The 22,297-nt window shown below is 58.5% G+C and overlaps 1 long non-coding RNA gene across 1 annotated transcript; it reads right to left on the bottom strand.

Annotated features, from left to right (window-relative positions):
* Positions 1-11,202: 11,202 nt before the first annotated feature.
* LOC139046119 (uncharacterized) lies at positions 11,203-21,783 on the bottom strand. The gene is made up of 3 exons (XR_011505685.1): positions 15,820-21,783; positions 15,379-15,487; positions 11,203-14,136 (listed from the first exon to the last, which is right to left on the bottom strand). It is a non-coding gene; the product is annotated as an uncharacterized lncRNA (long non-coding RNA).
* Between the last annotated feature and the right edge of the window lie 514 nt (positions 21,784-22,297).

A 22,297-nucleotide genomic window follows, 5' to 3' on the forward strand; every position in this document is an offset into this window, starting at 1 on the left:
TTTTTTGGACATGATAAAACCACAGGCAACAGGGGCCAGCCCCGTGGCCTGCTGGTTAAGTTCACGTGCTCTCTGCTTCGGCAGCCCAGGGTTTGATCTTCACCAGTTCAGATCCTGGGCACGGACATGGCATGGCTCGTCAAGCCATGCTGAGGCGGCATCCCACATGCCCCAACTGAAAATACACAACTATGTACCAGGGGCTTTGGGGAGAAAAGGGAAAAAGTAAAATCTTTAAATAAATAAAAAGCACAGGCAACAAAAACAGGTGGGACTACATGTAACTAAAAAGCTTCTGCACAGCAGAGGAAACTCAACAACATGGAAAGGTAACCTACAGAATGGGAGGAAATATGTGCAAACAACACATCTGATAGGGAATTAAAATCCAAAATATATAAGGGACTCCACAGCAAAAACAACCAGATGAAGAAATGGACATGGCAGCCGGCCCAGTGGTAGAGCAGTTAAGTTTGTGTGCTTCACTATGGCGGTCCGGGGTTTGCCAGTTCGGATCCAGGGCACAGACCTACACACCGCCCATCAAGCGGTGCTGTGGCAGCACCCCACTTATAAAGTAGAGGAACATTGGGGCAGCCCTGTGGCCAAGTGGTTAAGTTCGCGTGCTCCGCTTTGGTGGCCCAGGGTTTCACAGGTTCAAATCTTGGGCACAGACATGGCACCACTCATCAGGCCACATTGAGGCAGTGTCCCACATGCCACAACTAGAAGGACCCACAACTAAAAATACACAACTGTGTACCGGGGGGCTTTGGAGAGAAAAAGGAAAAATAAAACCTTTAAATAAGTAAATAAATAAATGAAATAGAGGAACATTCGCACAGATGTTAGCTCAGGGCTAATCTTTCTCACACACACAAAGTGGATAAGGACGGGAATAGACGTGTTTCTGAAGAAGACATACAGATGGCCGATGGGCACATGAAAAGGTGCTCAACTTCCCTATTCATCAGGGAGAGGCAAGTCAAAGCCACAATGAGATACCACCTCACACCTTGTCAGGATGCCTATCATCAAAAGAAGACAGAGAACAAGCATTGGAGAGGGTGTGGAGAGAAAGGAACCCTCATTCCCTGTTGGTGGGAATGTAAACTGGTGCAGCCACTATGGAAAACAGTTTGGAAGTTCCTCAAAAAATTAAAAATAGAACTACCAGCAATCCCACTTCTGGGTATTTCTCCGAAGGAAATGAAATCAGGATCTTAAAGATACCTGCCCCGCATGCTCACTGCAGCATGTTCATAGTCATCAAGACGTGGGAACAGCCTGAGGGTCCATGATGGAGGAGTGGACAAAGAAGATGTGATAGATAGATGCACGGATAGATGGATAGATATAGACAATGGAATATTACTCAGCTATAAAAAAGAAGGAAATCCTGCCATTTGTGACAACCTGGGTGAACCTGGAGGACATCATGCTAGGTGAAATAGAGAAAGAAATACTGCAGCATCTCCTTTGTATGTGCAATCTAAAAAAGCTGGACTCATAGAACCAGAGAGCAGAGCGGTGGTTGCCAGGGCTGGGGGGTGGGAAAAAGGGGGAGATGTTGACAAAGGTACAAGCTTGCAGTTCTAAGAGGAATAGTTCTGAGTTCATGCACAGCGTGCAGGCTGTGGCTGACAGTACAGTCTTAGAGCCCTGAAACTTGCTAAGAGGGGATCTTAAGTGTCCTCACCATACACACAAGAAAAGGCAACTGTGTGGTGATGGATGGGTTAATGAGCTTGATTTGGTCATCGTTTCACACTGTGTGTATCAAACCATCACTTGTGCATCTTAAAAAATCAGGTTGTACAAACTGTATACAATTCTAGTCAATCATACCTCAATGAAGCTGGAAAACATAAAATGAAACAAAATAATAAAATTGCCTTCAAACTGTGCCTCGGGCCTGCAGGGACCTGTGTGGTCTTCAGGGGATTTCCAATGACCTGGCTCCTCATGAGGTCATGCCTTCCCCATCTGCACAGGTGGCAAGCGTGAGAGTTTCTGAATGGTTTGTTTTGTTAGTCACGTATTGTTTAAGTAATGTGAACACTGGATCCTTAAAGCAAGGAGCCTAAAAAATTCCAGCGTTAAATACAAGTTACTGAACCTAAAAATAATGATTACACAAATCTGTCTCAGGAGGCTGTGCCCCAGCTCTCTACGTTGCTTTCATCTGGGCAAAACGTCTGTTTAGCTGATTGGCACGTTTTCTTTTTTTTCCTTTTAAATAGACTTTACTTTTTAGAGCAGTTTTAGGTTCACAGAAAAATGGAGCCCAAAGCATATTTAACATCCAGAACAACACCAATAGGAGCGAGTCCAGCGGAGACTGAGTCCATCTGGACTTTCACTTGACACACCCACTTCTCTGACGTCTTGCAGCCACAGCCAGGGTCCCAAAGGAGGCGACGCTGCGTCTGTCCTCCCGCTGGCTCCACAGACATGCCAAGCTGTCCCAGGCCTCCCGCCAGCCAAGTGCCCCTGCCGGGACCCTGACCTCTGACCGCCGGTCACTCCCTCCTCCCCACCTGTCCTTCCCTTGGTCTCGGTGACACCCTGGCTTGGGTGGGTCAGGGGACCCCTCCGTCCCCTGCCGTATCACCCGGCCACTTGGTGGGGCTGTCCTGCAGGGCTGGCTCGAGGCCCTCTTCTCTCCGCCCCCTCTCTGTCCTGTGCCTGGTGGTCCCAGTGTCCCGTCCACACAGTCGCCTCACACACGTGGGTCTGCAGCTCGGGCCTCCCCTTCACGCCCACCTTCCTTTCTGCGTACCTGGCACCCCTCCTGAAAGCCTCAAGGCTGCTGCAGAGTCAGTGTTCCCCAAACCAAACTCAGCTCTCCCCTCCCACGTGCTCCCCCGCCCCCCGGAGGGTCCTCACTCCCCCAGAGCGAGCCTTAGCCCGAGCCCGGCCCATGTTCCCACGGCAGACGCCTCGCCCTCTCCTCTCCTGCTCCTTCTGTATCTGGAAGTCACTCTCCTCTGTCTGTGCCCACTGGCCTGGGGCTCCATCGGGACAGCCGTGCCCACACTCAGCACAACGCCTGGTATGCGGCAGACACAGACTTCTGCGAGGAGAGGAGACAGGTGGGAGCGGGGTGGGAGTGAGAGAAACAAGACTGTGAAATAAGTGTTGAGAGATTCATATTTTACATTTTTACGGGTCAAACAAACGGTAAGTGTCGTATTTCACCTTGAAAGGTCACTGTGAAGAGGCCCCGGGTGGTCTGGGTGCGTAATTCCGTAGTTTTATAGACCAGATGGACTGGTTTCCTGGTGTCTGAGTGTCCCAGACTCCACCTCCAGGACGGGGCCTCCAGGGTGCCTCCTTCCCTCCCTCCCCCGAGTCATGACCACACATGACTTGTCTCCCCTTTCCCACCATGCCATCGTCCCCAAGACCACCTCGGGCTGGGCGATTTGCCAGGACTCACAGAACCACAGAAGGTGCTCTCCTCCTGGCTCGGTTTCTTACGTGGGGGGCTGCAGGGGGCATCAGCCCGAGGAAGGGGCGTGGCCCAGGGTACTGGCGGGACCAGAGCCTGCTTCCAGGGGTCCCTCCCAGGGGGCCACACCGACTGTGCTTGCTTCTCCCAGCAATGGCAAGGGAGTGCCGCCCCCTAGGAAGCACCAGAGCCCCAGTGTCCATCGGTTTACCGGGGTCAGTCGCATAGGCACGCAGCACCCCACAGCTGACCTTTCTTGAGCAGCCTGCAGCCCCTCAGACAGCAAACTGGAGCCGCGTGGCCCAACACCCCAGGCAGTGGAGACAGCGCCTTCCACCCCAGGGTGGGCACACACTCCGGCCAGGCCTCGGGCCAAAGGCACAAAAACTCCACCGACAGAACCCCGCAAAGCGGCGGGTTTCTCCAGCCCCCAAGACCATTAGAAGAGCAACGTTTGCAGGCCGCCTGCCTCCCGAAGGCGCCTAAGGCTGCACACCCACCATCCAGGCCAGGGCCTCTGTGAGCCCAAATCCCGGAAACACCACGGGGGCGACCGGACCCTCATGACAGAGTTTAGGGAGGTCTGGAGCAGGCATGCTGGTAACACATCACAGCTGGCAGACAAGGGAGGGGCCTGACTCCACAGCTGGCAGACAAGAGAGGGGCCTGACTCCACGGCTGGTAGGAGAGAGGCGGGGACCTTGACTCACAGGTTTGCTGATTGGAGTCACGATGTAAATACTCCCACTCTGACCATTTTCAAGCTGCCAACGTGACATCATGCAGCTCCCAAAGTTCCTGAAGAAGGAAGGTCCCTCACGAGCCCGTGCTTGCTGGCTGCGGCCCTCGCCCAGGTCTGGGAGAGGCGCCTCCAACGCGCGACCTCACCAGGGCTGGTGGCGCGGGGCGCACGCGGGGCGCAAGCGGGGCACAGGGGAGCAGAGAGGAAGGAGGGCCCTGGGAGCGGCCTTCAAGGACGTGCGGGGTTTCCTGAGCAGGGAGGAGGAGAGGGCCCGCCTGGAGGAGACGGGAGGTGCAGACCCGGGCCGGGTTCTGCCGGGCAGGAGTCTGGGGGCGAACAGGAGGGCGAGGAGAGGCTCCCCGGGTGACTGGAACCCACCGTGAGAGCCAGGGCGATGGGCTCGCCTCCGCGAGAGGCCCTCGTGGGCCCCAGGTGTCCGAGCGGAGAGCCAGTCCACTGCGCTTCGCGGAGGTCGGCGCCTCCGGCGTGTAACCCGGATCCGGGAGACCCGCCGCTCACGGTGACTGTCCACCCTCCGCGAGGGACGCTCTGGTCACCACGGCGGCCTGCTGCGGATCCGGGTCCAGGCCGGCACAACAGCTGGGCATGGAAAGGGGCCGAAAGCAGCTCCTGGCAACCGAGCGGAAGGGGCTCTGGAGGGAGGGGGCGACCTCAGGAGCCCCGCGGAGTCACGCCCGCTCTGTCCGCGTCCGACACTCCTCGGGAGGACTTCGGCCTGTCTCCGGGGAGACGCCCGCCCCAAGCTGATCGCCTGCGGCCAGAGGGCTGGGCACAGCCCCCAGAAAGCTGCCGGAACCCCCACTGGGTCTCGCCCGCGCGGAGGGGGCCAACGCCCAGCGCCGCCCACCAGGCCCACGGACCTGACGGCAGGGGCTGCGGAGCCCACCGAGGGGGCAGGGCGGGCAGCCCACCGGGGGCTGGCAGGCAGGACCAGGCCCCGCCAGCACCCACGGTGCACGGTGGCTTCCCCAGGCCGGCGCGGCGCGGGGGCAGCAGGCAGAGGTGGAAGTGGGGTCGTCACCGACAAAGACACGACAAGAGCAGCACCACCGCCAGTGCCAGCACGGAGGGCAGCTGGGAGTGCCCCGGGGGTCGCCCGGGACGCGGCCGCAGCCTCGTGCTCCGGAGGCCGTGGGCTCAGACGAGGCAGGCACCCGCGCTCCCGAGCTCCGGGGCGGATCTCCACCTGCACCCGCGTCCCCAGGCCCGAGGGAGGGGGCCCGACTCCTCGGCCTCACAGGGAACAGGGGCTCCAGGAGAAGCGGGGCTAACCAGGATGGGGACGGCTCTGCGCCAGAGCTGGGGCTCGACGGACCCAGGCGAATCCGTCCCAGAGGACGCCGCCCCGCGCTGTCTGCCGAGCGCGAGGGGCAGGAGACCCCAAAGGCGGGCGCGCGGGCCGGTCCCGCACACACGGGCCTGAATTCCCCGGAGCGGGCAGGAAGCCCCGCTTACGTGCGAGCCGCGGGGAAGGAACACTGCGGCCGGGGCACGCTGTCCCCGCTGCTCCGGCCCCGGGGCCTCCCGAGCTGTCCGCCCGGACGGAGCCTTTGGGGACCCGCAGCGGCCGGAGCTGAGCCGCCGGCCTGGGTGGACGCACCGCCCTTCCGAATGAGGCCGGCAGAGGGCGCCGGGGCCGCACACAGCGCGAGACAGGCGCGCGCACTCAGAGGCACGCACACGTATACAGACATGCACGCCCACATGCACACATGCACATATACACACACTCACATGCACACGTGTACACACAGTCACACAGGTCCCCCACGGTTTACACCTGCTCCCAGGAACCAGCCTGGACTGGGAGGGAGGGTGGAGAAGCCCCTCCCAGGAGGCGGGATGCTCTGGCAGATCCTGGTCCTGCTCCTGGTCCTGCTCTGGGAGAGCAGAGGAGCTGGGTAGGGAGGCTGCCGGCAGACTTGTGGGGTGGACGGCCTGTGGCCAGGCTCACGGGAGGCTGGACTAGGGGCTCTGACAGGCCCATCTCAAGGCTGGCCTTCTCCTAAGGTTTGGGACAACCTTATCAACAAAGGTTTGCATCTCCTTTATAGGTCTTTTCAGAAGGAATGGGCCAGGTCCCTCCTCTGCCCTGTGTACCCGAACGGGCCTCACGGCCTGGTGCCCAGACGTCCTCGCCCTCCCTCCCTCTTGGGTCCAGGTCCCCAGAGGGACCCGCCCAGGCTGAGGGTCAGGTGCCCGTCCTGGAGCAGCTGCTGCGGCACAGTGTATCTGGCAGAGTCTGTGTCCGAGCACAGGGCACTCAGGCGCCCTGGACTGTGGGTCCTCGCTGTCCTGGCCCAGCTGGACCTCTGCCATGTGATCCACAGCACGGAATGGCCTGCCTGTGCATGCGTCAGGACCCCACTGAATGGGGGATCACAGCAGATGCTTTGTACCAAGTAAAGGACAAGGAAACAGGCCCAGGGCTCAAGTCTCCTGTCCCCTTGCCGTCCTCACCCCTCGTTTCCCGGCTCCCTGGGGTACGGGGCTCAGGAGGGGAAGGGCAGGGCCCCTCCATTGGCCCCACCACACTGCACCCTGGGAACCAGCCCCTCCTTCTCGGAAAGGACCCACCCTATGAACACGGACCCACATTCACAGAGGAAAGTCTCCATTTTCTGTGTCGTATCATTACAAAGACCACGTCGTGAAGCAAACAGCATAGACGAAGGCCGCTCCCCACGTGGACTGATGAGGTGGGAACTGACTCGGCTCACTCGCCAGAATTGCTCTCCGAGTTCAAAGAACAGCTGCTGTTGCTCAGTCGTTCCAGAAAGTGGTGTCCCTCCAGGGCAGAGGCCGCCCCCATCCGGGGCTGGGACCACCCCCATCCAGGGCTGGGAACACCCTCATCCAGCACAGGACCAGCCCATCCCAGGTCCATAGCCCACCTGTGTTGTGGTCTGCACAGAAATGGAAAGCCAGGATCTGTAATATGTACTCAGCATCTTGACAGGGTAATCTCATATCTTTGAGTTTTTTTGTTTCATTTTTCTAGTAATTTGTGTTCGTTGTATTTTTTGCAATTCATTGAACAGTTACACAGCCTGATCCCGCCCCCTGCCCAGCTCGCCAGCTGGTGGTGGCCCCCAGGAACATTCGGTGACTGACCTCTCCTGAAGGAGGTGTCTGCAGGGCTGGACTTGCTCCACGTGGGGACAACTGGAGTAGTTTATTCTGAAAAGATGAGGGACGAAGATGCTCCTGTAGCCCCATTGCCACTCACCAAGAGCCCTGGGCTGCGTGCTCGTGTCACCTCGGGGGAGGGAGAAGAGACAGAACATTTCGCTTTGGGGGACGTGTGAAGCAATAGGAAATGTATCTATTGGTCTCTGTCCCCGGGCCTGGCACAGGGCTCTCGGATCCCTTGGAATTTCCTAGGTGATCGGAGCGTCTTTTTTTCTATTGAGGCGACTCTGGCTGGGCTCCTGGACAGGGGCTGTCACCAGAAAGACCATCAGCCTCCGTCCCACAGGGAGCAGAGAGGGCTGGAGACGAGTTAACCATCAACATGCCCACCTGATGAAGCCGCCATTGAAATCCCAGAAGTCCGGGGTTCAGGGAGCTCCTGGCTGGTGAACATTCGCATGTGGGGCCGGTGCTCCCCGGCTCCATGGGGACAGAAGCACCTAAGCTCAGGGCCCCCAGGCCTCCCCCATGTGCCCCCTCACCTGACCGTTCCTCTGTGTCCTGTATTATGTAAGAAACTGGCACTCGTGTTCTCCTGAGTTCTGTGAGCCCTTCTAGCAAATGAGCAACCCCAGGAGGGGTCATGGGAACCTCTGATTTATAGCTGGTGGGTCAGAGGCGCAGGTGACAAAGTGGACTTTCGACTGGCGTCTGAAACAGGTGATAGACTTGTGGGACTGAGCCCTCAGCCTGTGGGGTCTGTGCTAAGTCCAGGCACTGTCAGAGTGGGTTGTAGGGCACCCAGCTGGGGTGCAGAGGGCCGCTTGATGTGGGAAGACCCCACAGCTGACAGCAGTGTGGCGATGAGGCCGTGGAGAGACAGCCAAGGAGATCCAGCGTGTGTCTCCCATGCGGGACCCCAGACCGAGGGCCACAGACCCTTGGGCAGAGGTTTGGGGCCTCTCCCCCAGGGAGAGACTGTTGTCATTTGGCCCCAACAGGCCTGGGGGTGCCCAGGTCTGGGGATGTGACTGCAGACAGGGCTGCAGGGAGAGACTCTCGTCCTGGGAGCGCACACCCAGGGCATCCAGAGTGGAGGGAGCAGGATGGGGGCCCAGGGAGCACCCACCCAGGGCGCCTGGACCCAGGGAGGCAGGCAGACCACACCTGGGACCAGGTGGCCTGGCCCCATCGAGACCCCAGAGGCCGACAGGGTCTGAAGAGGCTGCCTTTCCTGCGGCCCAACTCCAGCCAGGGTCACCTTCTGTCCAGCACTGAGGGATGGGGGAGCAGGGGTCACCGGGCTGACGAGGCCCCAGCTGGAGGAGATGGCCCCACAAGGCGCCCCTGCCCCCTGCTGCCCGGCCTCGTGCTCTCCGGGGAGCTTTGCTATCCTTCCTCTGAGAACCCTGTGTCAGGCTTTGGTGGCCAATGTAACAAGAACCACAAACGGGGGCCTCAATACAAAAGAAATGCATCCTCTCTTGGTTCTGGAGACCAGGAGTTCACCATCGAAATCAAGGACCACAGTCAAGCCATCAGCAGGGCCCACTCCCTCCAGAGCCTCCGAGGGAAAATCCGGATCCTTCCAGCCTCTCCCAGCTGGTGGTAGCTGGCCTGGGCTCGTGGCCGCGCCCCAATCTCTGCCTCATCCTCACGGGGCCTCCTGTGACTGCATCAAGTCTCCCTGCGCTTTCTCGCATAAGGACCCCCATGATGGCATTGAGGGCCCACCCAGATAACCCGGGACTCTGCCCACCTCAAAATCCTAAACTTCATCACATCTGCCGAACTTGCCCGTGTGAAGGAACACTCGTAGCTCCAGGGGTTGGGACCTGACACCTTCTGGGGCTGCCACTCCGCCAAGCGTACCCCTTAAATGATTTTGTTATCACTTACTGCACTGTGGTGGTTTAAACTTTTACATCTTTGGGGCCGGCCGTGTGGGCGAGTGGTTAAGTTCACATGCTCCACTTCGGCGGCCCGGGGTTTTGCCAGTTCGGCTCCTGGATGCGGACATGGCACCGCTCATCAAGCCATGCTGAGGCGGCGTCCCACGTAGCACAACCAGAGGGACCTACAACTAAAAATACACAACTATGTACTGGGGGGCTTTGGGGAGAAGGAGAAAAAAACTAATAAATTTTTACACCTTTTTTTCAGCCCCTCAGCCCCTCTGGGCCTCAGCTGCCTGGGTTATAAAATGGATCTTTGCAGGACACGTGGGTCAAAGGCCCTCCCCAAGCCGACACTCCGAGGGGCAAGTGTTCAGGGCTCAGGCGCTCTCAGTGCCAACTCCAGCAGGACCCCCCCCTTCCCATCCGAGCCCGGACACCCACACTTCATCGTATGTGTTTACTTTACTGATTCTTTTGTTAAATCCGAGTGGCCCTTGCTCGTGGTGCGGAGAGGCCATTAGCTCTCCAAGCCTTATCATAAAAGGGACCCCTGGGCCCCCACCTGCCCATCTCCAACCCCCCCCCGGGGTGCTGCCGCACAACTTAGCAAATGGAAGCGCCAACTCCTGGTCAGGTCTGAACTGCAGATGAGCAGCCAGCAACCTGTGGGAGAAGTACACCTCCCGCCACGTTTGGGAAATAGTTGTACTAAGAAACGGTTTGTTGCTTAGCTGGGATTCTAGTTTGACTGGGCGTCCTGTATTTTACATGAAAGCCTTATTTCCAAGCCTCACTTCCAAGTTTCTTTTCCAGATGAGGCATCTGGAGCCCAGAGGAGGTGGACAACTTGCTGCCTGGTGCCAGCTTGGGTCACTAGTCACACGGCCGAGCTGGGTCCCCGTCCAGGATCGCAGCATGCCGCTGGAACCCACGTGGGCTCTTTTCCCCGTGATGGGACACTTGGATCTAGGATCTTTCCAGGGCCAAAGACCATGGCCTGGAGAGACATCGACAGCAGGCCCTGCTTGTTCCCAGAGGTCATTTGTGCGTGCGCCTGAGCCAACCCAGAGAGCCGACTTCATCTCTGTTTCTGCGCTCATTCAGCCAGTCAGTATTTACTGAGCCCATGTCCTGTCCTAGCCCTGCTCTGAGCACTGAGCTTCCTCCATGAGCTAAACAGACACCACGGGGAGTTCAAGCCCAGCCGGTTTGTGGATTTGGACAAAGGGAAGAGAAAGGGCAGCCCTGATCTCTCTCCAGACTCAGAAAGCTCCCAGAGAGAAGGGTGAGCTGGAATCTGAAACCTGAGCCCCAGCCAGCTCTGCCCATGGGAGGGGAAGGGCAGAGAGCTGTGAAGGGTAAGGAAGAGCTGTGCGAAGAGCTGAGGCAGGACCTGGTGGAGGACAGAGGTTGCAGAGGGCACCGTGCAGGCATTGAGAGTACTGGGGAGCCACTGAAGGATTCTAAAGGAGGGTGGAAGCTCCCAGCACCGGCTTTGCATTTCCAGCAATTCACCTGCTGGGCTGCAGTGGGAAGACAGGTGGGGAGAGATGAGAGACCTGCAGAGACCACAGAGGCACGTACCCCGACAGCAACGCCCCCCTGCCCGAGGGCCCACTGGAGCCAGGCACTGGCCTCAGCATGTCCGGGGGCTGTGGGTTGGGGAGCTCATGGCAACCCAGGAAATCGTCTATACAGATCAGCAATGACGGATGAGCAAACCGAGGCACAAAAAGCTGAGTAACCGGCTAAGGCCGCCCCTGAACTGGGAGATACTTAGTGAAGACACTGGGCAGAGCCACCTACATCCGCACAGCCGCCAATCCCGGCCTGCAGGGGGCTGCCCGAGTCACCAGGTGACTCCCGTGCCAGGCCAACCACGGAGCTGTGTGTCACCTCTGGGGTTTTAGGGAATTGGGAACCAAATTCCAACTTGGCTGCTCATGGGATGGGGTCTGGGGGGCGGGACGAGAAGGGTCCTGGCAGGTCAGGGACGTGGCGCTCAGCTTGCTCTCAGTCTGGCTCTCAGGGGGAAATACCTCGAGTTCCTTCAGGGCCTCTGGGACCCCCAGTTCCAGCGGGATGTCCACCTGCCTCAGGCACTGAGCCCACGGTATCATCATCTGCTGTCCACTGGCCTGTCTCTCCCACTGGACCAGAGGTTCTGACTGGGGGAGTTTGCCCCCAGGGGACACCTGGCACTGTCTGACATTCTTGGTTGTCACAACCGAGGAGTGGCACCTGGGGGGTGGAAGCCCGAGACGCCGTGAACTGCCTGCAGAGTGAGGACCCCACCAGCAGAATAACTGGCCTCAAATGCCTGCAGCGCCTCTGTCCAGAAGCCCAGCCCTGGGCCCCAACGGCACCCCACTGGCCTTTGCCGAAAGAATGAACGCATGAATGATGGATGACAGCCCAATGAATGTTTCACAGCCACGACACTTCATCCCCAGGGCTCAGCTTTCCATCCTTCCACTGGGTACCTCCCCCCGAGGTTGCTGACTCTCGGAGGCCGTTAATATCTAGTTTTTACGAACAGGCGGTACAAGGCCAGGCTGTGTGGTTTTGTAAAACACATTTACTCTTTCAAGTAACTTAAGCTGCAGTTTCAATTATTTACATCTATTAGCAAAACCATCAGTCACCTTAAGTAATCTGCTGTCTGTGCAGACAATTCCACGAAACCAGCCTTGGTGGAGAATGCTCCCTCCATCACGAAGTTAAGGTGGAAAAGAGCATTGTTTCTGGGCCACCAGTCCACGGCACACCCACGGGGTCCACAGGGGATGGACAGGTGGGCAGGGGCGGTGGGCAGGATGACCAACCCCACTGCTGACCTCTCAGGGCTGTGCGCTGGTCTCTGGTTCTCCTCGGGGTCGTGCTGGGACCTCAGGTTTAAGGAGATTGGCCTGAGTAGGGGCCTGGGCTGGTGCATGTGAGGGCGGGCGGCGAGGTCGCAGAGCAACGTCGTGGTGAATGTCCCCCACCCCACCAGTGACAGGAACCTAACACCCCTGGGCTGATGGAGGCAGAAGTGCTGGGCACTCAGACATCACCCCATCCTTCCCAACGAGTCAAAGTGAAGTCACATGCATACACCCTGCTGTCTACACTCGAGACGGTGTGTCACCGAGCAGTGAGCACAATGCATGTGCAAGCTGCTCTTCCTGTCCCTTCTCGGGGACATTCTGCTGTGCTGCGCGGTTCCAGGAATCCTGTAATGGCCATGGCGTTGCAGACGACTCCATAGGATCCATCCTCAGGGAGGAAGCGCCCCGCGGGAGGGCAGGAGACACGTGTGAACGGATGGGTGTTTGCAGGATGTCACCCCATTTGTTCCTCCAACAGGCCGGACGGAGGGAGCGGGCTGTGGGGTGGGCCTGCAGGGCCTGGGGGACAGACAGACGGCGGCGGAAGAGCAGGCACAAAGGCCAAAGGCCCTGGGGCGAAAACTACTGGGCAAGGTGCGGGACCAGGCTCAGAGGAGTGGCAGAGGTGGCTGGGCCCTGGCGGTCTGGCAGGGACCTGGGTTTGCTCTCGCAGACTGAAGGCACTGCAGGGCCCGAGCAGGCCTGACGTGACCCGACTGGAGTGCAGAAAGGCCCACAGGCTGCTGGGCCAAGAAGTGACAGCCGAGCCCTCGGGAGCAGCTGGACAGACAGGCTGAGCTCTGGCCGGGGCCTGGGCTGCAGGCAGTGGGGGTGATGGAGGGGCCTGGGCTCCAGGGTTGATTCTGGAGTCAGACCCGCCGGGGACCCGACGGGCAGTGGATGAGCGCCTGGAGGGGAGGGCGGGAGGCTGGGGGCGATGCACGTGCTCTTGGGCTCTCGCCACCTCAGGCTGCCAGGCTCTCGATCGGTGGGGTGGGCTGCAGTGGGGCCCCCAGGGGCGTCCGGGACCCTCTGGCCTGGCCCACTCTGCCCTGAGCACCGTCACTTCACTCGTGCCCTGTTCCCTGTACCGAGCCACCTCCCAGGACAAGAGCGGCTCCTCACAGCCCGGGTCACAGGATGTGGACCCCCGCGTGAGTTTTACTTAAAGATAAAAACCTCTTCATCATGTAAGGAGCGCAGACGCTGAGCGGCACACAGACCCAGGCTCAACGCCTTAGAGCACCTGCCGGTAACCCAGAGGCAGGAGAGAGGTCTCAGCTGGACGGCCCCACAGCTCGGCCTCCTGCCTGGAAGCCCCCAGCCCTGCTGTTGGGGAACCTCTCCTTCCCTGTGCAGGTTATTGGGTTTTGCCTGGTGCTGTTTTTCATGTCCTTTTTTTTTTTTTTTTTTCTTGAGGAAGATTTCTCCTGAGCTGACATCTGTGCCAACCTTCCTCTATTTTGTATGTGGGATGCCCGCCACAGCATGGCTGCTGCTGAGTGGTGTGTAGGTCTGTGCCCAGGATCAGAACCTGGAGCAGCGAAGCTGAGCACAAGGAACTTAACCACTAGGCCACTAGGCTCTCTTCCTGTCTTTCTAACCACTTTTGTTGCATAGGACCCTCCTCATTCCCCTCCCCCTTTCCCCAGCCTGCTGATTTGCTGGGGGATCAGGGCCTCTGACCTCGGACGCCAGGTGGGTCTGGCTGGTCACATCCTCTCTCTCCTCAGAGGGTTCCTGCTGCGGGAGGCAGGGTGGTAAGGAGCACGGGGCGAGAGGGTCGTGAGGGCCTGCAGCCGCCCCTGAGCTGGGAAGGGACTGGGGCCAGGAAGCAGGGCCTGACCCACTAATGGCGCCCGCCGGGGGGCACCGAGGGGATCACGTGGTCCTGGTGCCAGGGTCTGCCATCACTGGATTCCTTGGGAAGAGCCCGGGCTTGGAGCCGGCTGGACTGATGGCCCCACCTTGGTCCCACTCTCCCCGCACACACGGCCAGCTGTTCACGCCACCTGAAAGCTAAGATAAATACACCAATGGTTAACACAGGTTGACATAAGGGAACTATCTTACAGAGGGGAACCATGTTAGGACTATAGATGACCCTGATCCATAAGACACCCCCACTCCTTATCAGCATCCTTTAGTTTGCACGTGGCCTACATAAGTACACACCTGCCTGGAAGAAATACGCATGCTCTGCTATTTTCATGTCCTTGGCTTAGACGTACACCTCCCTAGGTCAATAAGGCAATAACTTTGTTCTCTAAGATTTCCCAGGGAGGAAATGTCTTCTGGGAGAAAGGCTTCTGCTGGTATCCATCACCAGTGACAAAGAGAAGCGATGATCTGGAGTCTCAAGGACTACACCACAAGACGGGTGACATCCCAAGACACCCCCTTCAGCCCATTTGCTCTATATAAATGCTTCAAAATTTTGCAGTTTTAAGATGGTTCTTTAGGACACGAGTCCGCCATCTTCTCCCTCGACAGCAAGGTAACAAAAAGACCCTTTCTCTCCTACCACCTTGCCTCTGGACTGCTGGCTTGTCTTGGCAGTGAGTAGAAGGCCCCTTTTGGTGGTTACATGGGGCTGTGTGACGTGCTGAGCCCCTTGGCCCTTCGCGGCCGCCCTGTCCTCGTCTGTGAGGAACTCCGTGCCTGGTGCCCGGGACGCCTCAGCAGGGTGCCTCCTTCCAGAGAGGGGCGAGCTGCGGAGCTGTCCTCGAGAGCACGGACACCACATTCGGACACGGCTCTCAGGTGTCTAGTGAGGGGACAAGACCTGTGCCCTCGGGGCCTCTCAGGGCTCCTGGGAGCGTTGGGCGGGATGGGAAGGGGAGGGAGGCACTCTGGCAGCTGTGCCACCAGGCCTGCACTCGGACTGCTCCCCGGGCACTAAGTGGGGCCAGGCCAAGGCGGTGACGGGGATGCCCACATGGCCGGGCGAAGCTCCGGACGCCAGGAGGAGGAGCTGCTCCCCCTGACCGAGCCTGTGAGCTGCCCTCCAGGCACTGGAGAAAGAGCAAAGAGCGCGGCCCACCACGCTGCTGCGGCCCCTGTGCCTCCCACGGGCCTGGGCTCCGGGTGGCAGGAGGGCAGAAGGGCGACCTGAGTCAGAGCTGGGGCCTGGAAAGGCCCTGCTCGGCCAGACTCCTCACTGGGTCACCCCCGCGCCCCGACTCTGACTCACAGAGCTGGACCCCCGACACAGAGCACCTGCGTTTGTGAAAGGACACTTGGAAAGGTCCGCAGACTCACCTCCAGGCTTTGTGGCGGGCTCTGCAGACCCTCATGACTGGACACCAGCTCCGAGCCCCACCTCGAGTGGCAGGAGGAGAACTTGTGCTCGTCCTCAGGGACCCAGGACCTGGCCAGGGTGAGAGCCACACGTCACCTGCAGTGTCCCCTCTGCAGGTCACAGGCCTCCCTTTGCCCTCTGAGCAACTTCATGAGAGATAATTATCACATCCATCCACAGATAGGCAGGGCGAAGGTCAAAGAGTCGGAGTTCGTCTGCTTCTCAACCCTACTGCATGTCCAGGGGAGAGGACGGGGGGGGGGCAGGGGGAGCAGGGGGGTACCCAGGCCTTTCAGCACTGAAACGCAGCAGGGGTCGCTGCTGGGCCTCGGGAGGGTCCGGGTGGAGAGGGAGCCCCCAGGCACTAGGCGTGAAGAGGGGAGGTGCCCCTCCTTTCTTACTCCAGGCCTGCTGAGACCCCGAGCACCTCAGACCAGGGGGAGGCTCCTGTCCTGGGACCAAGCCCACGCCGTGCGAGCGCAGGCTGGGGGCAGAGAAGACAAGCGAGGATGGAAAGGCCCCTGCAGGTTCTGGAACATCCGAGAAAGTCTGTGTACGGGCTGCCGTCAGACACACCCGTCCAGGGGCGTGGCACTCCCTCAGAGGTGACCTGTGAGTTGTATGGGCAGCAGCAAATGGCCCTCTGGGGCCTGGGCTGAAGGCAGAAGGTCTGACCTCTGTCCACAGGGCTGGCGGGCCGTTGGTCCCACAGGGTTAAGGTTCAGGGAGGGGTAGCAGGAAAGCCCAACTTGGGGCAAGGGGACCCGAGCTTATCAGTTCTGATCTTGGGCCAGTTGCTCAACCTCCCTGTGCCTCAGTTTCCCCTCTGTAAAGTGGTGATGAGAAGACCCACTTGCCGGCTTGTTGGGAGGCTTCGTGAAGATGGACCTGGAACACCCGCACACCACAGCTGTTCCCAAATGGCGCTGCATTGTCAGAAGGGGACCCGCAGCCTCTCACTCACCAGGAGAGGCCGTTGGCTCCCCGGCCCCACTGGGCTGCAGCTGGGCTGCTGGCTGGCAGCCACCCGCCCTTCAGTCCTCCGGGCGGCACACCCCACGTGAATCAGGGCTGAAGCCTCAGACTCGATGACCTAATGGCATTGTCTTTAATTGCTCCTGCCATTCCTGCTGTGCCATACAGACTCGGGCGTCCAGAGCACAGGACCCACGGGGCGCTGGGGTCAAGAGCCGGGCGGGCATTCCGAGGCTGTTTGCTTGGGATGCTGGGACGCTGCGAGGCTCTCTCCCAGGCCTGGAGTGCCAGCCCCGCCTCACTTGGATCCTCTCTGACCCTCTTCCCTGCGGTTCTCAGCCGCCCGCGCCCCAGGGAACGCCCTCTCCTGCTTTCAGGCCGGGTACTTGGGGCATCGCCTCTGCGGCTTTCTCGAGGCAACGGTAGACAGCCCGCCTCGCCCGTTCTGTTTAACGAGGAATGCTCAGTTTCGCCGTATTTGCGAGAACCTGTAGCCTGTGGAAACACTCGGACGTCATCGGGTGGTGTTTGAGTGAAGTGACGCTGGACCCGCCAGCAAGGTTAACACCCCACCACTGCTGCAGGCCTCGCGGGTCTGACGTGTGTGCAGGGCTACCGGCCGCTGGGGCTGGGTTTACGTGCGGGACTGACTCACCGCGGCCGCCACAGGCCGGATCACACGTCCGTCGTGACAGCGGTCATGCTCCTGGGTCTCTGTCGTCGCTCCCGCCTGCAGCGGCCCCGATTCCCGAAACCTCCAGCCCTCATTTCCAGTTTCCGGCTCTAGCTCTTGACCTGACGCTGGGGCTTCCCCAGCCTGCGACGTCTTTATGTTGATGATTAAGTTTCTAATTCTTCAGCAGAATTATAGTTCTTTTTCCCGTTTTACCAGTTTCTCAACTGGTTTATCTTGGGATTCGGAAAAACACGTTTGCTTCCTGCAAGCTGATGGGAAGGAAATTCCGTGGGGAAATGCGTTTTGGAGACCAGGCTTAGCCACCAGCCAAGAGGTCCTGGGCTGGGAGCTGTTCGCTGGGCAGCCAGCGCTATGTATGGCGGGAGCGGCAGCCCCGGGCAGAGCTCTGCAACGGCCATGGTTGGTGGGTGGCACAGACACTGGGCAAGCCGTTCGCCAGGTCCCCTGGCCCAGGGATTTAGAAGTCCTTTCCTGGGGGTCAATCGAACGCGTGGGCGCTCAGACCATCTATTGGGCACAGGGAGAAGTGAGAGGTTCTATTTGATTTGCTTTTTTTTTACTAAAAAATAAGAAAATTTAGACTTTATCAACAATAAATTATAGATTGACCACAGTACAGACTTTACACACACACAGTGCACACGACAACACTGCTGTCCATCCTGGTGTCCAGTCCCAGGGGTTTGGAGACCACTGACCATTTCAGGAGCAGCAGAGCTCTGTCCTCAGGCCCAGGGGAGGACAAGCCCAGCCCAATGGGCCCGTGAGGGTGCTGAGGCTGAGGAGACCCATGCCACTGCGAGGAGAGGACGCCGGCCTGGCCCCGCTTGACCTGGTGCTGGGGGCCTCAGCGCTCTGCGGGCTGGTTCTGGTCAGGACTGGCGTGGTGTCCCTGGGCGAGGGGCTCAGGCAGGGCTGACAAAGTGAAAGGAAAGCTGTCCTTTAAGGATCCAGCTTCCCGTGGAAGCCACAAAGAGCCGGCGCCTGTTTCATGGAGACACACTCTCAGACACCCTGCAAACTGCTGCTGGGACAGCTGAGCTCCCCTCGGGCCAGGCCCGATCCCTCCCCAAGCCCACTGCCCGCAGGGTGTCCCCTGACTGCCCTCTTGCTGGGCCCGGGGCTCGTCCTTCTAGAGCCCTCGAGGGCCCACACTTTTCTTCTTGTTTCAGTTGCGGGCCCACCCTGTGGGGTCTGCTGCCTGTGGCAAATTGTGAATGCAGTCTACATCCTCTACCAGAACTTTTCACAGACAGACCCTGCCAATGCTCCTGCTCACCCAGTCCACCCGGGAGAAAGACGTTGTGCTCCCTCCCCTGGACACGTCTGCATTTTAGGAGAATGGAAACACATTGCTTAACCCACGGTGACAAGACCCGGTGGTCCTGAGTGCCCAGCTCCTTGCAGCTTCACAAGGCCTTGGCCACAGTGTCCCGGATGTTGGCAGGATGCAAGGCTGCTGGTGAGAGACAAGCCGTTCCTCCCCCCAGCAATGGCGCGGACACAGCATCGGCCTCGCCCTGCAGGTTTCCTGAGCCCCAGTGCCCGGGGACACATGGAGAGGCTGGGCGTTGTGCTACTGGGGGACTGTGCTCGAGAACCAAATCTTCGATGACAGGCATCAAGCATGGCGAGCCCTTGTCTGTCACAGGCTGACGCTGTTCAAGCGTCCTTGACAAGACAGCCTGGAACAAAGGCAGTCAGTGTCTCTGCTCACGAAACGTGCAGAAACACGAGAGACTCATGGAGAATTGGCTCCCGACAAGGTGACTCAGGGCCTTTAAATGGAAGTGAATTGCAGGTTTTTGTTGGACAGTCCACTGGAGGAGACATTTGGGAGCAAGGCCCGTGAGTGGTCAACCCTGGTCCGAGGCAGGACAAACCCTGTCCACCGCCAGGCTCACACAGACTGAGACAGAAGCAGGGGAGGGTGCCCCAGGTTTTAGCAGGCTTTGTTGCTTGCTGTTGCAACCCCTGGAAAGAGCATCTCTGAGCAGAATGAGAGTCCCAAGAAGAGAGGCTTCTGGGGGGGGGGGCGGGGGGACCCTGTCTGCCCTCCCACCAACCCGTTCAAGGGCTCATCACCTCCAGGCATTTCTCTGGGAAATGTGGGGCCTCCGTGCCGTGCTCCACCCAGACCTGCTTTCTGGGAAACGCCCAGCTCCTCCAGGCTCTGTGGACATGCCTCTATCCTGAATGAGTCTCACCCAGATGACCATGCCAGCTTGTTCGCACTAACATGCAAATGACTGATAGCCTCCCAGGGCAGAGGAACCCGCCCATCAGGAGGATTCCCTCCAGGGCCACCTGGAGGTATTTCTCAGGAGATGGTGTTGGCGGTGGCGGGGTGCTGCCCCTCCTGCCCCAGCTAGGAGGAACAGAGGGGCTCAGGGAGTGCGTCTGAGGCAGGGGCCCCAGCAGTTCTGGTTTGTGGGTGGGAAGCCAGCGGGACAAGGGTGGAGCCTGAGGGGGTGGCAGTGAGTCAGGGCTGGAATGCAGACAGGTTTGCCTGGCTGTGCCGGAGGCCTCGGAGTTGCAGGGGGGCGGGCTGCTCAGCAGAACTTGCCTTTGAAGCCAGGGCTGCCCGAAAGGGCTTCTGTCCCCAGCTAGCGCCCCGTCTGCAGGCTCTGTTCCTGAGACCTGCACCTTCAGCCACGTGGAGTTAAGGCTTCAAAGGCTCCCAGTGAAAATGCAAATGCGTCCTGAGCCCTCTGGTTGACCTGGAGCGCCTGCAGCCAGGAGGGCAGGAGCGCAGGCCTGTCTGGCCTGGCGGGAGGCAGACCTCCTGGGCGCCACAGCCCCCGGGGTGAGGGCCAGGGCCCAGGTGAAGGTGCAGGGCTCACGGTGGGGTAGGGGCCCTGGTGAGATCCCGCCTGGACCTCCGGGAGCCTCACTGGGTGCTGTGAAGAGCAGCGGTTATGACGGCCAAGTCCTCAGGGCAGCCATGTTAAGGGGTGGGCAAGGGTCACCTGTTATTTCACGATTACTCCCTGCATCGTCCCTGGAGCCCAAGTGTGAATTCCTAGTGGACCTGACACATCAGAGCACCGGGACGAGGCCTCGGACCTGTGCACAGGGTGGGCAGACGGGCGCAGCGAAGGAGAAGGGAGGCCAGCTCAGATGCCTCGGGTCCTGTCCTGGCGATGCAGTTCTGCCAGGCAAGCTTGAGAAAGACAGGGAAGGAGAGAGGCAAACCAGATTCCCGAATTATCCAGCCTGAACGAGGAAGGGGCTTCTGCCACAGGCTACGACGTGGGTGGACCTCGAGGACGCTGTGCTGAGCGAAATAAGCCAGTCACAAAAGGACAAATGCCGTGTGACTCCACTTATGTGCGGTTCCTGGAGTCACCAAATTCAGAGACAGAAAGTAGGATGGTGGTGCCAGGGGCTGGGGAGCAGGCTAGTGTTTAATGGGGACAGAGCTTCCATTTGGGAAGATGAGAAAGTTCTGGAGACGGTGGTGGTGGTGGCAGTGGCGGTGGCTGCACGACAGCGTGAATATGCTTAATACCACTGAATGGTACACTGAAAAATGGCTATAGTAGTAAATTTTATGTTATGTATATTTTACTATTAAAAAAAATCCAAAAGTAAAGATAAAAATACAAATCTGGAAGTGAAAGTGGATGAGAGCAGAGATGGAGGTGGAAGGTGGCTTGGGGGAGACAGGAAGTGGCACTTTGGAGAACTTTCTGTGAGCAGGTCTCTGGCCGACCAGCCTGTGAGGAGGGGCTGCGGTGCCCCCATGGCAGGTGACACGACGCCTGAGGTCAGAGGGGCCTGAGACGGGATTGCCACAGAAGGGAGGGGCAGAGGGCAGGAAAGAACCTGAAGCCACTTGGTGCAGCAGCTCCCGGCCTGCACGCTTGCCTGGGGCGCTGGGTGCTGACGGGGAGCTGGTGGCATCTGAGCTCTGTCCTCTCAGGGCCTGTGCCCTCAGCAGCAGGAGGTCTGTGCCGAGAATCCAGGTGTGAGGAGAGCGCATGCATGAGAGGGGCAGGCGGCATCACTGGAAATTACAGCAGGCATCTCCCTTGTCTCCAAACTCCTTTCCAGCAAGTTATCTTGCAGATGTCCTTGACACTTGCTCCAAGAGCAGCTCAAGGGGCACTCCTAGCAGCTGCCCACGCCCACCCACGGGGCAGGATAAAGGGCTTATGTTATCGTCATGATAATGTTAAAACATTATTTTTGTTTTTATTTTTTTGCTGGGGAAGACTCACCCTAAGCTGATATCTGTTGCCGATCTTCCTCTTTTTTTTTTTCATGTGAGCGGCCACCATACCACCGCCACTGACAGACGAGTCGTGTGGCCCCCTACCCGGGAACCGAACCTGGGCCACCAAAGTGGAGTGTGCTGAACTTTAACCACCAGGGCTCTGGGGCCGGCCCAAAACATTATTTCTAAAAGGATGTTGACACAAAGTCTAATGTTACAGTTAAGACAGCTGCATCATCACGGTGCAAACCTCTTCTTTCTCCCCAAACTGTCGGTGAACGACACTGTGAGAGTTCACTGTGAGCGAGTGGGCACTGAGTGTGGAGGCTGTATGTGTGCGTACATGTATGTATGAGAGTATATACATGTGTGAGTGGGGGCATATGTATTGTATACATGTAAGTGTGCACATGAATGAGTGGGAGTGTGGTATGTACTGTGGAAATGAGTTGTGTGTATGTGTGCACATGTGTAAGTGTTGCACGCATGAACGTGTGTGCAGATGTCTATATGTGTGTATGTGTGTGCACGCATGAACGTGTGTGCAGATGTCTATATGTGTGTATGTGTGTGCATGAACGTGTGTGCAGATGTCTATATGTGTGTATGTGTGTGCATGAACGTGTGTGCAGATGTCTATATGTGTGTATGTGTGTGCACGCATGAACGTGTGTGCAGATGTCTATATGTGTGTATGTGTGTGCATGAACGTGTGTGCAGATGTCTATATGTGTGTATGTGTGTGCATGAACGTGTGTGCAGATGTCTATATGTGTGTATGTGTGTGCATGAACGTGTGTGCAGATGTCTATATGTGTGTATGTGTGTGCATGAACGTGTGTGCAGATGTCTATATGTGTGTATGTGTGTGCACGCATGAACGTGTGTGCAGATGTCTATGTGTGTATGTGTGTGCATGAACGTGTGTGCAGATGTCTATATGTGTGTATGTGTTGCACGCATGAACGTGTGTGCAGATGTCTATATG

Source organism: Equus asinus, chromosome 1 (genome assembly GCF_041296235.1).
Source record: "Equus asinus isolate D_3611 breed Donkey chromosome 1, EquAss-T2T_v2, whole genome shotgun sequence".
Classification (NCBI taxonomy): Eukaryota; Metazoa; Chordata; class Mammalia; order Perissodactyla; family Equidae; genus Equus; species Equus asinus.